The 21,814-nt window shown below is 41.8% G+C and overlaps 1 protein-coding gene across 1 annotated transcript in view; it reads right to left on the reverse strand.

Annotated features, from left to right (window-relative positions):
- Positions 1-21,814, reverse strand: part of GALNT9 (polypeptide N-acetylgalactosaminyltransferase 9) — a 243,539-nt gene that overhangs the window by 79,749 nt on the left and 141,976 nt on the right. The window lies entirely within an intron of this gene.

The raw sequence follows: 21,814 nt of genomic DNA on the forward strand, positions 1-21,814 counted from the left end.
GATCTGAAAATTGTATCAATAATTGCGAGACTTTAAAAGATATTAAGATTTCTCTAAAATGTCATTAGTTCAGTTGCCAGTTTAGCAGACAGATGTTTTATGACAATTAGTAGTTTATTTTATTATAGAAAAATATAGAACTAAATAAACCTAATAACAATCACATGACGGAGCACAATAATGAAGGGATGCAACAGCCCAACTTGAGGGCATACAAAAAATGTTAAACAGTTGCAAATTTTGTCACAAAATAGGCCATCCACCAAAAAGTGGAACTTTTTACCACTAGAAAAATTGGATTAGCTATTTCAATTAAATTTCCCATGTGTATTTTTCTATCAACCTCTGCCTTTAGAAATACATATGTGCCCTTTCTTACCTCTTTGCTAGACATATCTGGATATTTATGTCATATATTGAGCAGCTTTTCTACAAACAACATGGTTATTGAAAAGTAATATGTGACCATATGCAGCATCCCAGTGGGAGTGTGTGAAGTACATCCTTTCAAGGCTTAGCAAGTTGTAATATTATGCTGAATTTTGGTTTATGTGAAATTGGAGTCATTAACCAAACTGAAGATCATTTCACTGTAGATGCATATACAGTATACTGTACACCTATATTTTGGGCCTGCATTATTTTTCCCCATAAAAATGTTACTAAACTGTTTAAACACACTTTGGTCTAAGGAGGCTTAGTAATTTTGGTCCTAGCAGATACATTTGATATCCTTCTTTCCCACAAGTGATAATGTAATAACATATCTACTGTAGTTCTTAGTATACCTGATTTTAAGGAAGAGATCAGTCATCACATTTCATTGTAGGTAATGACAAGAAAGTTGCTTTTCCAATCAAAGTGTTTATCCAAAATCAAGGGGGTCGTTCAATTAATTTCCATACTCTCTATAAACGTATATGGACATCATGGAGGGAGGTTTGCTCTATTGTTATCTTCAATGTAATCTTCAGGTGAGAGTTGCTGCAAAATGACTCCCACACTGGTGGATTCAACATGAGACCTACAGTCCAAATATATATGATATTACATCATGCATTTGGAACTGCATGTTAGTATCAGAACTATTCAGATGATGTCGTTTTCTTGGTTGATTTATGAACCTGAAAGCTAGACAGCCATACAGCCAGGAATAATGAATTCCTTTCCCAGGAATATAATTAAACTAAATATGTGTTTGTAGTAAATTATTATGACAAGATATGGAAATAAGTTGGAGAAAAAGTAGAAAATCAACAGTTAGAAGAAAACTATCCCAAAATGAATCAATATTGAGAAACCTGTGGACATACAGAGAAAGCAATGTAGCCTAGTTAAGTTATTCTGGGAAAATCAGGACTGCAAAAAACATAACATTGCCTAACTTTACTAAAATAGGCTAAGGCCCCACATTACGAAAACACAGCCTTTTTGTTGCAGCTTTTGCTGCATTTTTTTTTTTAGCCAAACCCGAGTGACTACCAAAGGAATGGGAAATATAAGGGAAGAATGTATATGACTTCCTTCTGCTTAATGCACTCATGGCTTTGGCTCAAAAAACGCATAAAAAAGCTGTGTTTCTGCAACATGGGACCTTGTCCATAATTTGCTTTTGCCTATGAATGAAAAAATGATTTTAGTAATAACTTTTTTGCTATAATCAGCAACATTAGACTCCTCTTCACATGTTAACTACAGTATGGCAGTATGTAAAATGGTAAAGTACCGTATATACTCGAGTATAAGCCAACCCAAACATAAGCCGAGGCCCGTAATTTTACCACAAAAAACTGGGAAAACTTGAGACTCAAGTATAAGCCGAGGGGGGGAAATGCAGCAGCTACTGGAAAATTTCAAAAATTAAAATGGTCGGAGTTTTGGGTGCAGTAGTTGCTGGGTGCTGGGGAAGGGGAGGGGTGTTTCGGTTGTCTGTCTGCCCCTTCCCTGAGCTTGAGGACTAGGATTTTTCTCCCCCACTTGGAATTCAGCCTGGCTGAATATAGGGTATCTGCAGTGCTCTTATTAACAACTTCCTGACGGAACAGGAACACTGCAGATACCCTACATTCAGTAGACCGGGCACTGTCAGGCACAGGGATACCTAATGTGTATGTGTATCACAGTCATTTTCTACTTTTATATGTACTCTAAGGAAAGGTGTGATTTAGAACTTTTATTTACTTTATTTTTTTTATTATGTTTTTCTAAAGCTTTTTCACTGGTCATAGACTCCTCCTCCCCCCCCAAAAAAATTACATATATATATTTTTATATTTTTTCTTTGCTTGACTCGAGTATAAGCCTAGGGGGGCTTTTTCAGCACAAAAACTGTGCTGAAAAACTCGGCTTATACTCACGTATATACGGTACATTATTGCCATTGGTAAAATTTAGACTGCCCATGCAAGTAAGTAGATACAGAGTTGTGTATGATTGGGTTGCTCGATATCATACTGATACATTAAATGTATGCAGGGGTATTATTCCCTGTAGGTGTTGAATTGGTGATAAAATGTGTCACAAGGTTGGTATTAGGCTTTTTGATATTCCCTATTGGTATTCTCGCTGGGCGGTAAGGAACGCCTCCCCCCCCCAACAGTACTCTAATATAGCCTTGTATAGTCAGAGGGGGCGTTCCTTACCGCCCCCCAACGACACTGAACTGTGAGGAATGCCCCCTCTGACAGTACAGTACATAGGAACACATTTTTGCTACCTATACCTATACTTAGAAAATATTTTTTGTGGAGGCCAACTCTCTATCAGTGAGGAAGATCAAGTCTCTATCTATCTATCTATCTATCTATCTATCTATCTATCTATCAATCTATCATCTATCATCTATCTATCTCTTGTGTATTGAACCACATCATGGTATACTTTGGATAGGTTTCTTATATTGTATTGTATATTGTGTATAGTATATTGTACACTGTATGTATATGGTACAATAGTGTCAAAAAGACAGAAGCAGCTCAATATAATTATAAAATATGAAATTTTATTAGATGAACATATAAAATGGGCATGTAAAATTACTGGGACATATAAGACAGGGGAACAATGCTTCAATGGTGCAACTGGTGGTGACAGTGGTAATGAATCATATATAAACCAAGGGTCACAATGGCATAAATAACAACTAGATCAAGCAAATGTATCAAAGATAGCAGCCAGACCCTGTGAAAAACATTAGAAAGGCATAATAACCTACCACCATCGTCTTCATCTTCATCGTCAGACATTATTTTCGCCCCTCCTGACGTCACACTTCCCTCGTCTGTCTTGTTTTAGTGCAATCACAGTTTCCCCCTATATATAGCTTCAATGCAGCATGAATCTTTGTCCCCCAGGTAGAAGCCATAAGACGAAACGTGCATCGGGCCGCGTCCACTAGTGGTAGGTAATTATGCCTTTATAATGTTTTTCACAGGGTCTGGCTGGTATCTTTGATACATTTGCTTCATTGAGCCATTACAGCTGTGTGTTACCTTATGGTATCCACCTGCTTATGTGAACACAGCTTTGTGGGTCTTTTGATCTAGTTGTTATTTATGTCATTCTGACCCTTGGTTTATATTTCATTCATTACCACTGTCACCACCAGTTGCATCATTGAAGCATTGTTCCCCTGTCTTATATGTCCCAGTAATTTTACAAGTCCATTTTATATGTTCATCTAATAAAATTTCATATTTTATTATTATATTGAGCTGCTTCTGTCTTTTTGACACTTCTATACATTATTAATTCTGAAGCAATTTTTTGCATATGTATGTGTTTTACTGTATGTATATGGTGTACAATGACCATCAGTATTTCGAGGACATTTTTTTGTAGGTATTAATTGTCCAATTTATTATAATTTTCATAGTATATCTCTAAAAGTTTGATACACCTTTTCATTTCTGAGTTCAGATGTTTCAGCCACTGACAGCCTGAACAAATATGAGTTCGGTGGACGCATGGAGAGAATGCACCTACTGTAAAAATGAATGGAGAGATAATCATATGGGACTATTTTACTCTTTGCCTTTTATTTCCAATGGGTGCTGTTAATATCACAGACATTTCTGGTTTCAGCTTTACTCCTTTGTACAAAGTAAGATCCAAAAATAAATAGTTTGACAAGTTTTGTATAACGGCCTACACATTGCTACTTATACTCTTCCCACATGTTATTAAAACCGATTTTCTCATAGTTTCATTGGCGAAGGAAAGGCAAATAGCAAGTGTATAACAATCATCCTAGGCAAGTAACAAGCTGCAGTGTAGAGGCTTGTTTATGATTCAGTGGTACAATACCGATCTAAGTGATTTCACAAGTCACGCTCTATTTTGTTTCCCCTTTGTATTGTAGCTGTATGAGTTATAAGGAATGCTTTACAGTTGTCCAAGGTCTGGATGGAGTGAAGATTTAACACACTTGTATTGAATTCAATGATATTTTTCTGCTCATAATTCAATTTCTCCTTGAGAATACAACACAACTTTAACTGCTTTGCTTTATAAAACAAACGTTCTTCAAAGTGAGAAGGAATAATCATATGCTCACAGCTCTGTGTAGTGAGAAAGCCAACAGTATCTTAATCATTTCATGATTCATTACCAGCCAAACAACTGCAGCTCCCAATCAATCAATAGCTTTGCAAGGGGAATCGGGCCATGGCTGGCATACTCTCTCTATAGAACAAAAGGAGTCTATTCTGCCATCCATCACTGGGGAACCTCAGTATCAAAATTCAAATCGCATTCCATTGAAATATCTCTTGGCAGACGGTTTTGTTTTCCCCCCTAAGTGTCCTTCTTTAACATTTGTTTTTTGGATTCAATAGCCCACTTTATCTGCAGAACCTGTCAAGTCCAATTTATTCCTATGACCGTCCTGTATTCAAGAGCGTGATAGATCAATGCATAAGAGCCTCCTTGAAAATGCTTCTGCACCAATGGAAACACCTTTAACCTTGGCACATAGAGACCTGGTGCTTATGTGCCTTTAACCTTGGCACATAGAGGCCTGGTGCTTATACACCTTTAACCTTGGCACATAGAGGCCTGGTGCTTATACACCTCTAACCTTCACATATAGAGACCTGGTGCTTATGCGCCTTTAACCTTGGCACATAGAGGCCTGGTGCTTATACACCTTTAACCTTGGCACATAGAGACCTGGTGCTTATGCGCCTTTAACCTTGGCACATAGAGGCCTGGTGCTTATACACCTCTAACCTTCACATATATAGACCTGGTGCTTATACACCTTTAACCTTTACATATATAGTCCTGGTGCTTATGCGCCTTCAACCTTGACATATAGAGACCCGGTGAGACCTGGTGCTTATGCACCTTTAACTGTTAGAAGATACAGATATTAGATCACTAAGCTGATGCCTTATATAGCTCTTAAAATCTCTCATTTATTACTGTCATCATGCTGCTCTCCTACAAATTAAACTGATAAAATATGGTATTGCTACATTTCTAATGTAATAACTGCAATAACTGAGCAGAAATCATTTTCAAGGTGAAGATACTAAGCCCATATATTTCTCTGCAGATGCTACAGAGATTATCATGGTTGTATGAAACCCGAATAGAAGTTGTTACTCTGATAAAGAGATGATCTCATTCCATTAAGTGGACATCTTGAAACCCATATTTCTGCAGTTCTTTCATATTACTTTACTTAAAGTGATTTTCCTTTACCATTCTGTCTGACTGAAGAGCCCACGTAATTTGTTTATTTAGAACTATAGAAAGGAAAAAGGCATAGGGCAATGTAGCCATATGGTAGTGTGGATGTAAGCTAGCCAAAGACATCATGATTGTTGAAAATCCAGTTCTATGTTTGTTAAAGTGATCTGCTTAAGAAACAGCTTTGGATACATTGGTGGGTAAATTCAAGTTTCTGATCGGGAGTTACAGAGATTATAATTAGAGATGAGCAAACAGTGTTCTATCGAACACATGTTCGATCGGATATCAGGGTGTTCGCCATGTTCGAATCGAATCGAACATCACGTGGTAAAGTGCGCCAAAATTCGATTCCCCTCCCACCTTCCCTGGCGCCTTTTTTGCACCAATAACAGCGCAGGGGAGGTGGGACAGGAACTACAACACCGGGGGCATTGAAAAAAATTGGAAAAAGTCATTGGCTGCCGAAATCAGGTGACCTCCATTTTAGACGAATAGTGGATTTCAAATCCGGGTCATATGAGAATGTGAACTTTGTGACTATGAGACAGGGATAGCTGTACAGGCAGGGATAGCTAGGGATAACCTTTATTTAGGGGGGAATGTTATTAAAAATAACTTTTTGGGGCTCTATCGGGTGTGTAATTGTGATTTTTGTGAGATAAACTTTTTCCCATAGGGATGCATTGGCCAGCGCTGATTGGCCAGAGTACGGAACTCGACCAATCAGCGCTGGCTCTGCTGGAGGAGGCGGAGTCTAAGATCGCTCCACACCAGTCTCCATTCAGGTCCGACCTTAGACTCCGCCTCCTCCAGCAGAGCCAGCGCTGATTGGCCGAATTCCGTACTCTGGCTCTGATGTAGCAGAGCCGAGGGTGCACTTGAACCCTTGTGCAGCCTCGGCTCTGCTACATCAGAGCCGAGGGTGCGCTTGAACCCTTGTGCACCCTCGGCTCTGCTACATCAGAGCCGAGGGTGCGCTTGAACCCTTGTGCAGCCTCGGCTCTGCTACATCAGAGCCGAGGGTGCGCTTGAACCCTTGTGCACCCTCGGCTCTGCTACATCAGAGCCGAGGGTGCGCTTGAACCCTTGTGCACACTCTGCTTCATCAAGCTAATAGAATGCATTGGCCAGCGCTGATTGGCCAATGCATTCTATTAGCCCGATGAAGTAGAGCTGAATGTGTGTGCTAAGCACACACATTCAGCACTGCTTCATCACGCCAATACAATGCATTAGCCAGTGCTGATTGGCCAGAGTACGGAATTCGGCCAATCAGCGCTGGCTCTGCTGGAGGAGGCGGAGTCTAAGGTCGGACCTGAATGGAGACTGGTGTGGAGCGATCTTAGACTCCGCCTCCTCCAGCAGAGCCAGCGCTGATTGGTCGAGTTCCGTACTCTGGCCAATCAGCGCTGGCCAATGCATTCTATTAGCCCGATGAAGTAGAGCTGAATGTGTGTGCTTAGCACACACATTCAGCTCTACTTCATCGGGCTAATAGAATGTATTGGCCAATCAGCGCTGGCCAATGCATTCTATTAGCGTGAACTGAGTTTGCACAGGGGTTCTAGTGCACCCTCGGCTCTGCTACATCAGATTGCTACATCTGATGTAGCAGTGCCGAGTGTGCATCAGATGTGTAGTTGAGCAAAACTGGCTCAGCACTGCTAAGTCTCTGCATTCGCATAGGAATGCATTGGCCAGCCTTCGGCCAATCAGCGCTGGCTCTGCCGGAGGAGGCGGAGTCTAAGGTCGGACCTGAATGGAGACTGGTGTGGAGCGATCTTAGACTCCGCCTCCTCCAGCAGAGCCAGCGCTGATTGGTTGAGTTCCGTACTCTGGCCAATCAGCACTGGCCAATGCATTTCTATGGGGAAAAGTTAGCTTGCAAAAATCGCAAACTGACAGGGATTTCCATGAAATAAAGTGACTTTTATGCCCCCAGACATGCTTCCCCTGCTGTCCCAGTGTCATTCCAGGGTGTTGGTATCATTTCCTGGGGTGTCATAGTGGACTTGGTGACCCTCCAGACACGAATTTGGGCTTACCCCTTAACGAGTTTATGTTCCCCATAGACTATAATGGGGTTCGAAACCCATTCGAACACTCGAACAGTGAGCGGCTGTTCGAATCGAATTTCGAACCTCGAACATTTTAGTGTTCGCTCATCTCTAATTATAATCTATACTGTTATATAACAGAAGAGATAGAGTAGGAAGAGAATTATTACAGCCATACTCAAACTGAGTATTTCAAGTATTATACAACTCAAGGCCAACATTACACTGATTCATTTGAGATTGTTGGGACCTGGAAGACTTGTAGAAACAGTGACCACTGACTGGGCTGTTGGTCTACTGTATCTGAGTAATGGGAGCCAATGATCACTTTCTGATAATGAATTAGGAGGATCACTATAGCAAAGTTGGTTGAGCATTGAAGGTAAAAGCATCACAGAAGTGCTGCAGTAAAGATCTAAGTGCACTATTACTACGACTTCTGTATCTATAGTACAAAAAAGAATACATTCTGACTGAGGGAAATCTGTACAATAGGTTGCAGTATTCAACACCCATAACTGAAATTAATGGACAACTTTATAGTTGTGGCGCTTACTGTATTACTGTTCAAGATGAGTATATGTGGGGCTATAATACAAATAATTTTATGTAGGAAAAATGTGTTGCGTCATGGGAGTACCTCCTTCTGCTGAAAGCACTGGTGTAAGCCAAACAATCATATGTTTAGAAGAAAAGCATTGCATTTCATGCAAGTTTTCTTTCATATGCCATGAAATACTTGTGAAGAATCTAGGTATTATTTTATAGGACCAGGATAAAACATTTTAAGACTGAGCAAGACTTGTTGTTAGGCCAGTAGCAAATAGTCAAAATAATACAGTGATAAAGTTGTTACTTAAGTGCTCTCAGCTAATAATTATGTCTGTTTTTGAATTTAATATAGTGTTTTTGAATACTTGTACTTCACATGTGTAATACTTTTTTTTTTTGTAGATTGTGAACCCCGCATAGGGATTCACAATGTACATTTTCCCCTATCAGTATGTCTTTGGAGTATGGGATGGAAATCCACGCACGGGGAGAACATAAAAAATCCTTGCAGATGGTTTTTTGTCCTTGGCAGGATCTGAGCTGAGGACTTCAGCGCTGCAAGGGTGCAGTGCTAACCACTGAGCCACCGTGTGGCCCCCACATTTGTAATACTTGAATGCTGAGCATATTACTCATTAGACCAGGAAAGATTACAAATCACTCTTTTTGTCCATTGAGCCACAATATTGTAAAATCCAACAAGCTATCCAAATATTCTTAATGGGAAAAATTAAGAGCTGGAACTACAGGAAATAACATCACACCTAAGCCTGTAGAGTTTATAAAAGCTACCCGTACTGAACCAGTAGGGATTATCAAGGCTCCATTGGACAGTTAAGGGTCAGGACACAGGAAAAACAACTCACCACTGGGAAAAGACCTTATATGTACCAATGGACACCTGACATGAAAAATGACTGACAAGATAGACTCTAGTTTGCCATCTGAACCATAGAACATCAAGACCCTGATGTTAAATAGTCTTTCCCCTTAAACTACAGTACAACAGATGCAATAAGAACTAAACAGTAAGAAAAATCTATTATTATAATATTGTGATATTTTATCTCCAGCATAACTGCTTAGGCTTGAAGGTATTTGAAGGGAAATTGCAAACTTCAAATAATCCCTAAATATTGTTTGCTTTGTCCTTCTGCTTCAGTTAAAAAAAGAAGCCTTTTCGACACATCGCATTGCATTTATCTGTCAGGCTTTTTACGCACCATGCCTTGTTTAACACGTCTACTCTTCTGAATTTTATACTCCCAGCTGTAAATGAATACTCATGTGTGGGACATGCTGGTGAATTCAGGCAGGAGAAACTCAGATAGAAAACGTGCATCTTAATTGAACTTCTGAGATCCTACGAATCTTGGCTGGCAGAGCAGGGCGTGAATTGAAATTAAAGATGCTTCAACATGGATGCAGGCACCTGCAGTAACCACTTAGCTGATTCACTCTGCCTGCAGTGCGCTTACAATCATTTTTCTATTTGACTGAACCTGAAAAAGCACACAGAGAACACTTGTTCCCCATACAAAACACTAGGAGTCAAGAAAACAGTATCTGCCTAAAGCGTTAGAAATTTTTAGTTTTTGATATTCTTTTTACAAATCAAGTTATGATGTTTCAGTTAAGAAATATAAACCATATAATGTAAATTAGTCTGTTCTGTATGAGTATGTAATATCCACTTTATTTAAAGTGGTATTGTAAGGGAATTGCTAGAAGAGCAATTTCCCAGTAGCTGCTGGTGAATCTTGGGGGGGGGGGCACAACAAGACAGTGAGCCTTAAGCTGAAATCCCCCGCTGTCCCTTCCTGCATTCCAGTTCTGTCCTAAGCAACAGGTGACAGCTGGTCTAAAAACCTTTCCTATATATATATATATATATATATATATATATATATATATATATATATATTTATATATATATGTGACAACATAGAACACAGACTAGACAATCAACAAAGGGAGGTCAGCTAGCCAAGGGTACGGTAACAGTTGAGCAATGCAGTACAAAATCATAATCCAAGAGAATAGTCAAAGGTAAAGCCAAAGATCAATAATAAGAGTTCAAGTAACAGATAAGCGAGAGTAATGCCAGCATGTACAAGGCAATTGCAAGCACCAATGTGAATGTGAGCCAAGAATAAATAGGGAGTAAAAACCCACCCTGGACTTGATAGGAAGATAGGCTGTCAATCACACAAGGAAGGTTAAAATTAACTATTAGAGGAGCAGAGCGAATCCAAGGTGAAGGAGATGGGTGTGGTGGAAAATCAATTATCAAGGTGAGGGAATAGGACAGTGTTCAGACAATACAAGAAGAACCAAAAAGAAGAAATCACTGCTGGACACGTCTCCTGTGCCACAGCGTGCGGCCAGAGAATGATGCCAAACCCTCAAGGGGCAAAGATGTTGCAGATATTCCCGCAGAAAGAAGTTACTCCCTAAATAAACTCAGCTATTTCCAAAAGTTTCTATTGTAATTAATGCAGGGGGTCCTGCACATTTTTGACCTTCCACTCCATTGAAACTGAGATGCACAACACCTCAGTTCTTGAGATTAATAGAGTACCCAGCTGTTAGATTAGAGGGTAACTTACTGTTACTGGAATACTGCTTGCAGAACAATTTCCAAATTTAAAGTCGTTGTCCTACTATAGACACTTATCTCCTATTCCAGTCAATAGCCTCTTAATGATCAGAAGAATGGAGATCTTCATGTTCTTCGAGTGCTTGGAGCAATTGTGTGAATGCATAGCTACCATGCCATTCACTTCTACGAGACTGTTAGGACAACATTTTCTGGCAGTCCCATAGAAAAGAATAGAATGGTGGTCATGTATGTGCACCACTGATCCAATCACAGGCTACACTTAGGGGAAATGGTGGGACCCTCACCAATCAGACATTTTTCTCAAATATCCTATGGTAAAACTCCTTTAGGCCGGGGCCCCACACAGCGTAAACCCTGTAATTTAGCAGAGATGTTTTACAGTACCTGCAAAATGGATGGGGTTATGGCTAATCCCATGCACACATTGCAGAAAAAAATCTGCAGCAGAAATGCAGCGATTTAAAAAATGCTCAGTATAATTCTGTGTAAAGAGATACGGGAAAAACCGTGATGCGTTTCCACTGCAGTTTTACCTGCAACACTTTTTGGCTGTGGCTCGCTGCATGGGGCCTTAGCCTTATAAAAGTATATGCTCAGAATTGAACAGCATTGTACAATTTACATTTTTTCTTTTGTAAATCATAGTCACAGTAAATTATAGCCCAGAGTTGAATTCACGGTTCTGCTTGCAGCCATTGGAAGTGGTTGACAAGCTTAGAGATGTCCATACTTCTAACAGGTCGGCTAAGTTCCTATTTTTAAGGGGGGCACTTTTATCTCTTTATGAAAGTGTTTTAGCTAGGAAAATAATGGCAGGCATATGCCCTGGGTAATATGTGTCATGACTACACTAACAATCATTAGCGCATTAAAGAAACTCAACTCTAATCTACTAACAAGAGTAAGTTCTCCATATATTACACTCCACAATATACAGTTAAATAAAAAATAAAATCACAGCAAGCAGAGATCTAGAAAACCATGAGGACATGATATAAGAAGTATACTGGGAAATTGTGTAACTATTCAAATATGCAAGCAATTATTTATGGAAACTGGACAACCTCTTTAACACATGACAGTCTGTAGCCTTAGGGAGTGTTCACACTTGCGCCCATATCCTCTGGCTGGGTCACTATCCTATTCTCCAAAGAAACTGCATAAGGGGCGGCTTCCCGGTGGTCAATTTTAAAACCCATTCATTTGAATGGGTTTAAAAGCAAACCGCCAGTGTCCGTATGCTGCCTGGAAACCGTTTTTTTTTGGACAGACACAAAGTCAGACATACAGGTCTTTGCATCCAGCCAAAAAAAAAGTTGTATAGCGTTTGTAACTTTTGTGCACAGTGTATGTCAGCTTATCTCCATACACCAGCATGCAATGGAGAAAAGTGGAAAAAATTGCAGAATATAAAAAGTACATAAAATGTCCCAATACTGTGTTACTTGTCATTTACACAACAGACAGCTTATCTTTAAAAGTTATATGGAATGACAAGTACGCTTTAATATTGATGTTTTGCAGATGAGTCATTGCCATAAAGTTACCTGTTTCAGCGAATCTTAGAAAATATCCTTTTAGGGTGCATTCACACTACGTTTCCTGAAGCTTATTCTGAATGTAAATCACGTTCAGAATAAGCGGCGTATAAAGCAGCTCCATTCATTTCTATGGGAGCCGGCCAGCGCTCCCCATAGAAATGAATGGGCTGCTTCTTTCACTGCGAGCAGTCCCATTGAAGTGAATGGGAAGTGCCGGCGTATACGGCAAGCTCTGCTCATGCCGAGCCGTACACGCTGGCACTTCCCATTCACTTCAATGGGACTGCTCGCAGTGAAAGAAGCAGCCCATTCATTTCTATGCAGGGGCGGATCCAGGGCCGGGCGAGCCGGGCAACCGCCCGGGGCCCCGCGCCTAGCGGGGCCCCGCGGCAGGGCCCGTACCTAACAAAACTCGGGTCGGTCGGCAGGGCAATTGCCGAGGGCCCCAGCACTTGCAGGGGCCCCCTCTCGGTCCTCTTTCAATAGCTGCAGCTCCCTGCACACAGTGTGCTTCACATATATACTTTCCCTATTAGGGAGTATATGTCGGAAGCACACTGTGTACCTCCAGCATCGGCTAATAGACAGCAGCCAGCCAGGGAGCTGCAGCTACTGATAGAGGACGTGCCCTCCTCACCCTCCTTCTCTGGCTGCCCTCTGTCAACCAATGAGAGGGTGAGGAGAGCCGAGTAGGCGGAGCTTATCGCTCTACAGAAGATCCCTGCCGTCCTGCATCTTAAACATGAGAGGGAGAAGTTCAGCAAAGTGAAAGTAAAGACAGAACACGCAGGTACAGGCTGGAGCAGGGAGGGGGGTTACTCTGCCTAGTAATTGTCAGGATACGGAGTCGCCGCGGTCTCCTTGCTATGCGGCGTCTCCCTGGGAGATGTGTTAGGAGTTCTATTGGGTGTGCTTAGGTCATTAAGGGTTAATCTTTTCCTTGCCTTCAGTCTCCATGTCATTAGCCATCAGGTGTGTTTCTCTGCTGCTATTTAATCCCCACCCAGGCATGGATCCTTGCCAGCCATTCACTTTGTGTTTCCTGGTCCCCCTGCTCAGTCTGATTCCCTGTCTGTTTGTATTCCATATGTTTCTTGGTTTTTAGACCCGGCTTGTATTTTTTGACTATCCCTTGTCTTTTGATTTGGTACCTTTTATTATATCTCCTGGCTTGACCTCTTGCTCGTCTGACCTCGCCTTCTCTTCTGTGTCTTGCTGGGACTTGTGGTCCTCCCTGGGTCCATGCTGTTTAGTCTTTTGTTTTGCATTGCATTGACACTGTGCTTTCTGTTTAGGTGTGACCCCGTGACTCCAGTCCCTAGGACTTTCAGGGCCTCCTCTCCCCTTATCCTAGCCGCCGGATAGAAGGTTAGGAGCCGTGGTAGGCGCACTTCAATTAGGAAGTGCATTGGTCTGCCTCATCTCAGATATTACAGCATAGTTATAGCTGCAGGGCCTGCGACCCCTTTTGTCATTAGTTGCACAGTGTTGCTTTGCACTGCCTGACCCTGACTCCAATCCTTACAGTAATGTCAGGCATTTGGGGTTATTCATTTAGTTTTGGTAACTCCATGTGCCTCATATTAATAGCAGTTAACCCCATCATGTCCCTCACATTAATCCCTGTGTACTTCACCATAAGGGTTACTGATGTGTGAGATATATGGGGGTACTAATCATGAAGATACTTCATTATTACCTCCATGTCTCTCCCATATCAGTAACTCTTATGTGAAGCACACAGGGGCTTAATGTGAAGGGCATGATAGGGTTAATTGCTATTAATATGAGGCACATGGAGTATCTTAGGGGGCGTTCACGCTACCGTCAGTGTCCGCTGCTAATGTCGTTCAAAATCTTGCACGGACATTAGCAGCGGACACTAGCTGTGTCCGTGACATTCTGCATTCATTTAAAGGGGCTCTATCAGCAAAATTATGCTAATAGAGCCCCACATATGTGTGAATAGCCTTTAAAAAGGCTATTCCGGCACCATAAATGTTATATTAAACCCCGGTTCCATTTTTAAATAAAAGCATTAAAACATATATGCTAATCGTACCTGAACGTGCACCATGGGCAGGGATGCACGGTGCGACGTCAGCTTTGGGCACACCTGCCTCTTCTGTCTTCTTGTAGTTACGCCCTCTGGTTCCGTGTCTTCTTCCGTCTTCTTGTCTTCAAATCCCTCGCCTGCGTAGTAGCGCTTCCCTCCAGAGCACTACTGCGCAGGCTCACTTGCCAGTCCCCGTAGAACTACACGAGCGTACTGTACGCTTGCGAACTGCCATTAAGTAAAATGGCGAGTGAGCCTGCGCAGTAGCGATCCGGAGGGAAGCGCTACTACGCAAGCGCGAGATTTGAAGACCTCAAGCCGGAAGAAGACCAATAGGAAGCCGGCAGAAGATACGGGACCAGAGGGCGTCGCTCCAAGAAGACAGAAGAGGCAGGTGTGCCCGAAGATGACGCGGCATCGTGCATCACCGCCCCCGATGCATGTTCAGCAAGATTTGCATATATGTTTTTATTTAAAAACGGGACTGGGGGTTAATATAGCATTTACGGTGCCTGAATAGCCTTTTTAAAGGCTTCACGCATATGTGGGGCTCTATTAGCATAATTTTGCTGATAGAACCCCTTTAAACGGACATCGAGTGCATTGTTTTACACTCCGTGTCTGTCCTAAAGATGTCCAACTTTTCAAGCGGACAGAAAAAACCTACATGTCGGGTTTTTGTAAGTAGGGCCCCGCCACAGTCAATTGCCCAGGGCCCCGCAAAGCCTGGATCCGCCACTGTTTCTATGGGGAGCGCTCGTATGCCGACTCCCATAGAAATGAATGGAGCTGCTTTATACGCCGCTTATTCTGAACGTGATTTACGTTCAGAATAAGCTTCAGGAAACGTAGTGTGAATGCACCCTAATATGATAGCATTTAGCCGGCATACTCCTTTATCTGTTGCTGTCTGAATATATGTATCGGTATTTTCATATATGTTATTGCTCTTCTGTTCTTATGTCAAAGCATCAAGAAAGATTTCTTTTTTTCTAACTCGGTTCTTTCTGTGTATATGAATGGCAGGTACATTTAGGTGTCATGAGAAAAGTTTTGTCCCGTCAATGGCTATAAGATAGGAGCTAATGGTACAAGTGCCTTCTTATAACACTGTGTACATAAGTGGCTGTAATCACATCATTCACATTCACCTCTAAAAGCACCAAGTGGCAGCTAATACTTGGCTTTTACTAACGGATGGGAACTTTCTTTAATCTCATTAATATTTTAATATGTGTTAAACATTTTACAATTTATGTAACTTTGCTTCATCCTGTTCTCAATGTCATTTGATCTCATTGTCAAGAAGACTTTTAATACTTTGTAGTTTTCAAAGCCCCGGCTATTAGAGTACTTATGGAGTCACTCTCATGACCCACAGCTCATGACGTGGGCTCAGGAACCCTGCTCAGCTCACTGACAGTAAATTCAGCTCTGATGACTTTGATATTGGATTAAGCAATTCTCTAAAAACTGACACTGATTAATGTGTGCTCGCTAAAGTGCCACGGGCTGGAGAATATTCTGCATAAAGGAGAAGGTACATGATGAAAGGGGACGAATTAGACCTGTCTTAATACAGATGAAATAGATAAGAATTCATTAAAACAGTTTACGTTTTGTCTATGTGTGACCCATAGCAAGAGGAATGTCATAAATGATAGGATAATTGTTAAAATACAGTAAATCTAAGCTTAAAGGGATGGACTCATGAAGACAACCTCTGTCCATATGCCAGCATCATATGGAAATAAAAGAGAGGTTCCCCCATACTTGCTCTGAATTTGAATGGCTACCATGTAAAACAAGGGAAATGTCTCAGCTTAGCAGCTTTACGGCTCTTATAGCTGATCACTGGGGTTATGGAAGATGGAACCATGGAAGTCAACTCATCACAATGCGAACTTCCATTCATAAGACAGCCCCTTTAAATTATATTGGCATTAGAGGTATGTCCATAAGGGACAAAAGTTCTATATGGGACCCTACTCTTTAATTCAATGAGCTAAGGTGTTTTTTTTCCCCAGAAATAGTGAGGTCTCAGTATCTATTTAGTAATCCCCCCCCCCAAAAAAAGAACACTGTTCTCTTAAAATGTGCACATATTTAGGCTATAATGTCACACACAAAAATATACTTAGGACTAGAGATGAGCGAGTAGTACTCGATCAAGTAGGTATTCGATAGAATACTATGGTATTCGAAATACTCGTACTCTATCGAGTACCACTCGCTGTTCGAATGTAAAAGTTCGATACAGAACCAGCATTGATTGGCCGAATGCTATACAGTCAGCCAATCAATGCTGGTTCTTCTCCTACCTTTAGAAGTTTTCTCCGTGCAGCTTCCCCGCAGTGTCTTCCAGCTCTTCATTTACTCTGCCAGGCATCGGGCCTGGGCAGAGCCGACTGTGCATGTCCGCTTGTAGTGCGGGCATGCGCAGTCGGCTCTGCCCAGGCCCAATGCCCGACAGAGTGAATGAAGAGCCAGAAGACGCCGCACGGACGCTGCAAGGAGAAGACTGCACGGAGGATCCAGCCCGACCCTCACTCGTGGACTTGGTAAGTATAATTTGATCAAACGTTGCCTACCCCTGAAACGAGCATTTTCCCCCCATAGACTATAATAGGGTTCGATATTCAATTCGAGTAGTCGAATATTGAGGGGCTACTCGAAACAAATATCGAACCTCGGACATTTTACTGTTCGCTCATCTCTACTTAGGATCTAAAAAATCTGTAGTATTTATAGTTGCCAATAATGGAGTTCCATTTCCTATCTTGAGGCTTTTATTGAAACTTTCAGAAGTAAAAATAACCATCTAGAAGATTGTGCTTATAGTAATTTCTCCATTGACTCACACGGTTGTTTTAATCTATGTTTTAGCAGTATGCATAATGTTGTGCCAATATCTGACTGCTCTTTGCCTGCCAAATCTATTTTATTTATCATGCTGCTTTAGGGATTAAGGAAATCTATTTCCTGTGTACAGGCCAGACGGACTGATCTATAAGGGACATTTTCTTAAACTCAAAGTGATGCTCTGCCCCGAGCTCTACAATTTATTTTATTACCCTTAAAAACATTTTATTAAGGCTGATTCTTAATTATTGCCAACCTTTAACTACTTCTTTTTGTTCACATTAAGACGATAGGAAGATAGAGCAAGTAGCTGTTTAGTTTTAGTGGCTGTAGAAAGAGTATGGCAATGTGGCACAAAGCCAAACCATTCTAGGAAATCAAGACAACTAGCTGGAAGAAGGATGTACATATTTCCTTGAAATGGAAGCAAGTCTGGAAAAGTCATATACAGATGCACAAAATTTAATTGACAGTAGTTGACAAAGATAACTTTCTGCAGGGTGATATATTGTCGCAGGACACAACAAAAACTACTGAAATAGTTCAGGAAATGTTCTGTGCCACAGTGTTGTTGTTTATGTGTTAAAGGGGTTTATAACTACCTTAAAATTTTCTATATCTATATGCTTTGGATAAGCTATTACACTGAAAGAATTTTGTTGAAATGATTAGTTTTAGTCTGTTTATTTATGGATAGACTCTGTGTGGGGAGCCCCCTGGTCCCAGTAAAGGGTGTTGGGTGACAAATGGGTACTGTCCGTGGTGAGCTCCATGCTGGAGAATAACTCCCATGCATGAGACTGTGATAGCACTGGGCAGTACTGTCAGTGATCGACTGCTTCATCCCAAGTATGAGTAGGAGCGCTATCGGAGGTCCTTCCTTCCCACTTCAGTTAGGCAGTACAATCAACACCAGACTAAGCAAAGATCACTCCATACAGAGAACTGGAAGATCCTGAAGTTGTGATATCCCTCCTACTATTTTCTTTGCCTTTATCTTTTATCTGTACCTACTGTCACTGTAATGCCTCTACTGTGAAGCTTTTGTATTTGCATTTTGTATTATCACTGCGTTATCTAGGCTGCAGTAACACACTGAATTTTCCCAGGGTGGAACTATTAAAGGATTATCTTATCTTATCTTATATTTAATTAAATATAGTGAAGTTGAATTTCTGCACCCACTGACGTACTACCTAGTTGTGGATTTTAATATGGCCTTTTTGAGCAGATGCCAGAGGCTTTCGGGAGTCCATTGCCACACAGATCTCTAACCAACTTAAAAAAATTCTGCCACTGGCCACAGTGGTAGACACAAGCTTATGCAAGCTGTTTAAAATTACCCACATACGGACCTCTGTGTATCACCCCCAGACAGATGGGTTAGTGGAGCGCTTTAATAAGACTCTCAAGCATATGCTTAAAAAGGTGGTAGAAAAAGATGGTCGTGACTGGGATTGCCTGTTGCCATACTTGATGTTCTCTATTAGAGAGGTTCCACAAGCATCTACAGGTTTTTCCCCTTTTGAATTAGTCTATGGTAGACACCCCAGAGGCTTACTAGATATAGCCAAAGAAACCTGGGAAACTGAGGCTTCCCCATACCGTAGTGTCATAGAGCATGTAGCTCAAATTTCAACAGTCATGCCGATTGTAAAAGAACATCTGCAAAGAGCACAAGAGTCCCAAAGCAGAATTTACAATCGTTCTGCCAGAGTCAGAGAGTTTAACCCAGGGGTCAGAGTCCTTATTTTGGTGCCTACTGTGGAGAGCAAGTTCTTAGAGAAATGGCAAGGCCCATATGAAATTGTGGAAAAAGTAGGGCCAGTCAACTATAAGGTTCATCAACCAGGGAAAAGGAAGCCTTTTCAAATCTACCATGTGAACTTGATTAAGCCCTGGAAAGAGAAAAAATCCTTGGTGGCCTCAAATACAGAGGTGGGTGATTCGTTGCCACCAATCCCTCCATTCCGTGTGAATGAGACCCTCTTAGTGCCCCAGCAACAGGAGGCAAAAGAGTTCTTGCAGAAAAATAGACGCAAGTTCTCTGATCTACCAGGGTGTACACACCTAATGGAGCACCATGTAGAGACAGAACCTGGGAGGAAAGTAAACCTCAAACCCTACAGAATACCAGAGGCACGTAGGGAGGTAGTGTCAACTGAGGTTAAACGTATGCTGGAGTTAGGTGTAATTGAGGAATCCAAAAGTGAGTGGTATAACCCAATTGTATTGATACCAAAGCCCAATGGTACTTGGCAGTTCTGCAATAATTTTAGAAAATTGAATGAGATTTCCAAGTTTGACGCTTATCCCATGCCCAGGGTTGATGAACTTATTGAGAAGTTGGGTAATGCCAGGTACATGACCACACTGGATCTGACAAAAGGTTACTGGAAAATACCTTTGTCTAAAGAAGCCAAGGAGAAAACCTCCTTTGTTGTTCCAGAAGGGCTATTCCAATACAGGGTTATGCCATTTGGTTTGCATGGAGCTCCTGCTTCCTTTCAGAGGTTGATGGACCAGATCTTGCGGCCACATCGTGACTACGCAGCAGTTTACCTGGACGATGTGGTCATTCATAGCCCAGACTGGGGAAGTCACCTCTGTAAGGTGCAGGCAGTACTGGACTCCATAAGTGAGGCAGGCCTTACTATCAACCCTGAGGAATGTGCTTTAGAGCCCCAAATCAATAAGGTGGAGGCAATGCAAAACTGGCCAAGACCACTGACAAAGAAGCAAGTCAGGGCATTTCTTGGCATTGCTGGCTACTACCAGAGGTTTGTGCCAAACTTTGCCTCTATTGCAGCTCCTCTCACTGACTTGACAAAAGGTGGGAAGTCAGTGATGATCCACTGGACACCAGAGGCAGAGGAGGCATTCCAGAGGTTAAAGCAAGCTCTATGCCAGCAGCCAGTGCTGATAGCCCCTGACTTTAGGAAGGAGTTCTTGGTGCAGACAGATGCCTCAAATGCAGGTCTAGGAGCAGTGCTGTCCCAGGTGGTGAATGGTGAGGAGCATCCAGTAATGTACCTGAGCAGGAAGCTGTCCCCCACTGAGAAAAATTACGCCATTGTAGAAAGGGAATGTTTGGCCATTAAGTGGGCACTGGATGCTCTGAGGTATTACCTTCTGGGCAGAAAATTTAAGTTAATAACTGACCATGCTCCCCTTACATGGATGAAAATGAATAAGGACAGAAATGCTAGGGTTACCAGATGGTTCCTATCCTTGCAAAATTTTTCTTTCAGTGTGGAGCATAGACCCGGGAATTTATTCGGAAATGCTGATGCCCTGTCAAGGGTCCATTGTATGATGGCCACAAATGCCCAGCCCTCCGGTCTGGAGAAGAGAGGGGGGATATGTAAGCCGATGGCCGGCCAGGTAATGGAGGGGGTGTACATCTCACCCAGACTACTAAGGTGGGTGAGATGAGAAAACTCCAGAAAGAATGTTTCTCAGCAAATAATTCTGTCTGCTGAGGGTAATTTCAAAGTTCTGGTTACTGGGCTGGATTTTTAGGAATGGCAGATAGGTTGGTAGTGGGACCTGTCATTCCACCCTCCTCCGGTCCACACTTTGGGGATGTTCCGGCAGCGACTCAGCTGTTGAGAGTCTCCGTGTCAAGGAGGCTTAAGAAGTCAGCTCTAGCAGCAGACTGTGGCAGAGCTTGGCTGAAGTGTCAAACAGAAAGGTCGTTTTTTTTTTTTTTTTTTGGAGCTGTGTTCTGAATTATTCAACTGGCTTTTGATTTCTGCTATTCTAGGTGAGGTAACCTATTCTATGTTTAGTTAGAGCCTAGCCGGGCAGGTATTTATTTTTGTATTGTTTCCTTTTGTAAGCTGCACTACCTTTTTGAGTGAAAATAAAACTCTACTATTGTTTTGGACTAAAGAAACTAGACTTGTGTGTTTATGCCAACCCACATAGGAATCCCAGATCCTGACAATATATATGCACAAGTCCACTGGTAGCAAGGTTAAGTATATTACAAAATGCACAAGGCCAAAGGTGGCAGAATTATATATATTGCAGAAGCCACTTGGTCACACATAGCAGAGATATAAAATGGACAGAACAGGATTTGCATAAAAACAGGGCAGACAAACCTCTGGAATAAAACAGCAGAGAAGCATATGTGCAAACAGATCAGAAACAGAACTCATTGCTCAGTCAAAGTGCTGTTACAAAAAAATCAGACTTAAATAGATACAGACACAGGGATAGGCAGGAGGGAATTTAACAGGTGAAAACACTAATTTGTAAAGAGCCAGGAGCACACACATAGGTAGCCAGAAAGCAAGGTCTACAAAGGGTCCATTAACCCGTAAAATTCCTCTAGTGGAAAAAAAGCTACTAGAACCCATTGAAATCAATGGGAAGCTTTTTTTTCAGTGTGGAAAATTCCACACCAAATTCCTCACCA

This window comes from Leptodactylus fuscus, chromosome 1 (genome assembly GCF_031893055.1).
Source record: "Leptodactylus fuscus isolate aLepFus1 chromosome 1, aLepFus1.hap2, whole genome shotgun sequence".
Classification (NCBI taxonomy): domain Eukaryota; kingdom Metazoa; phylum Chordata; class Amphibia; order Anura; family Leptodactylidae; genus Leptodactylus; species Leptodactylus fuscus.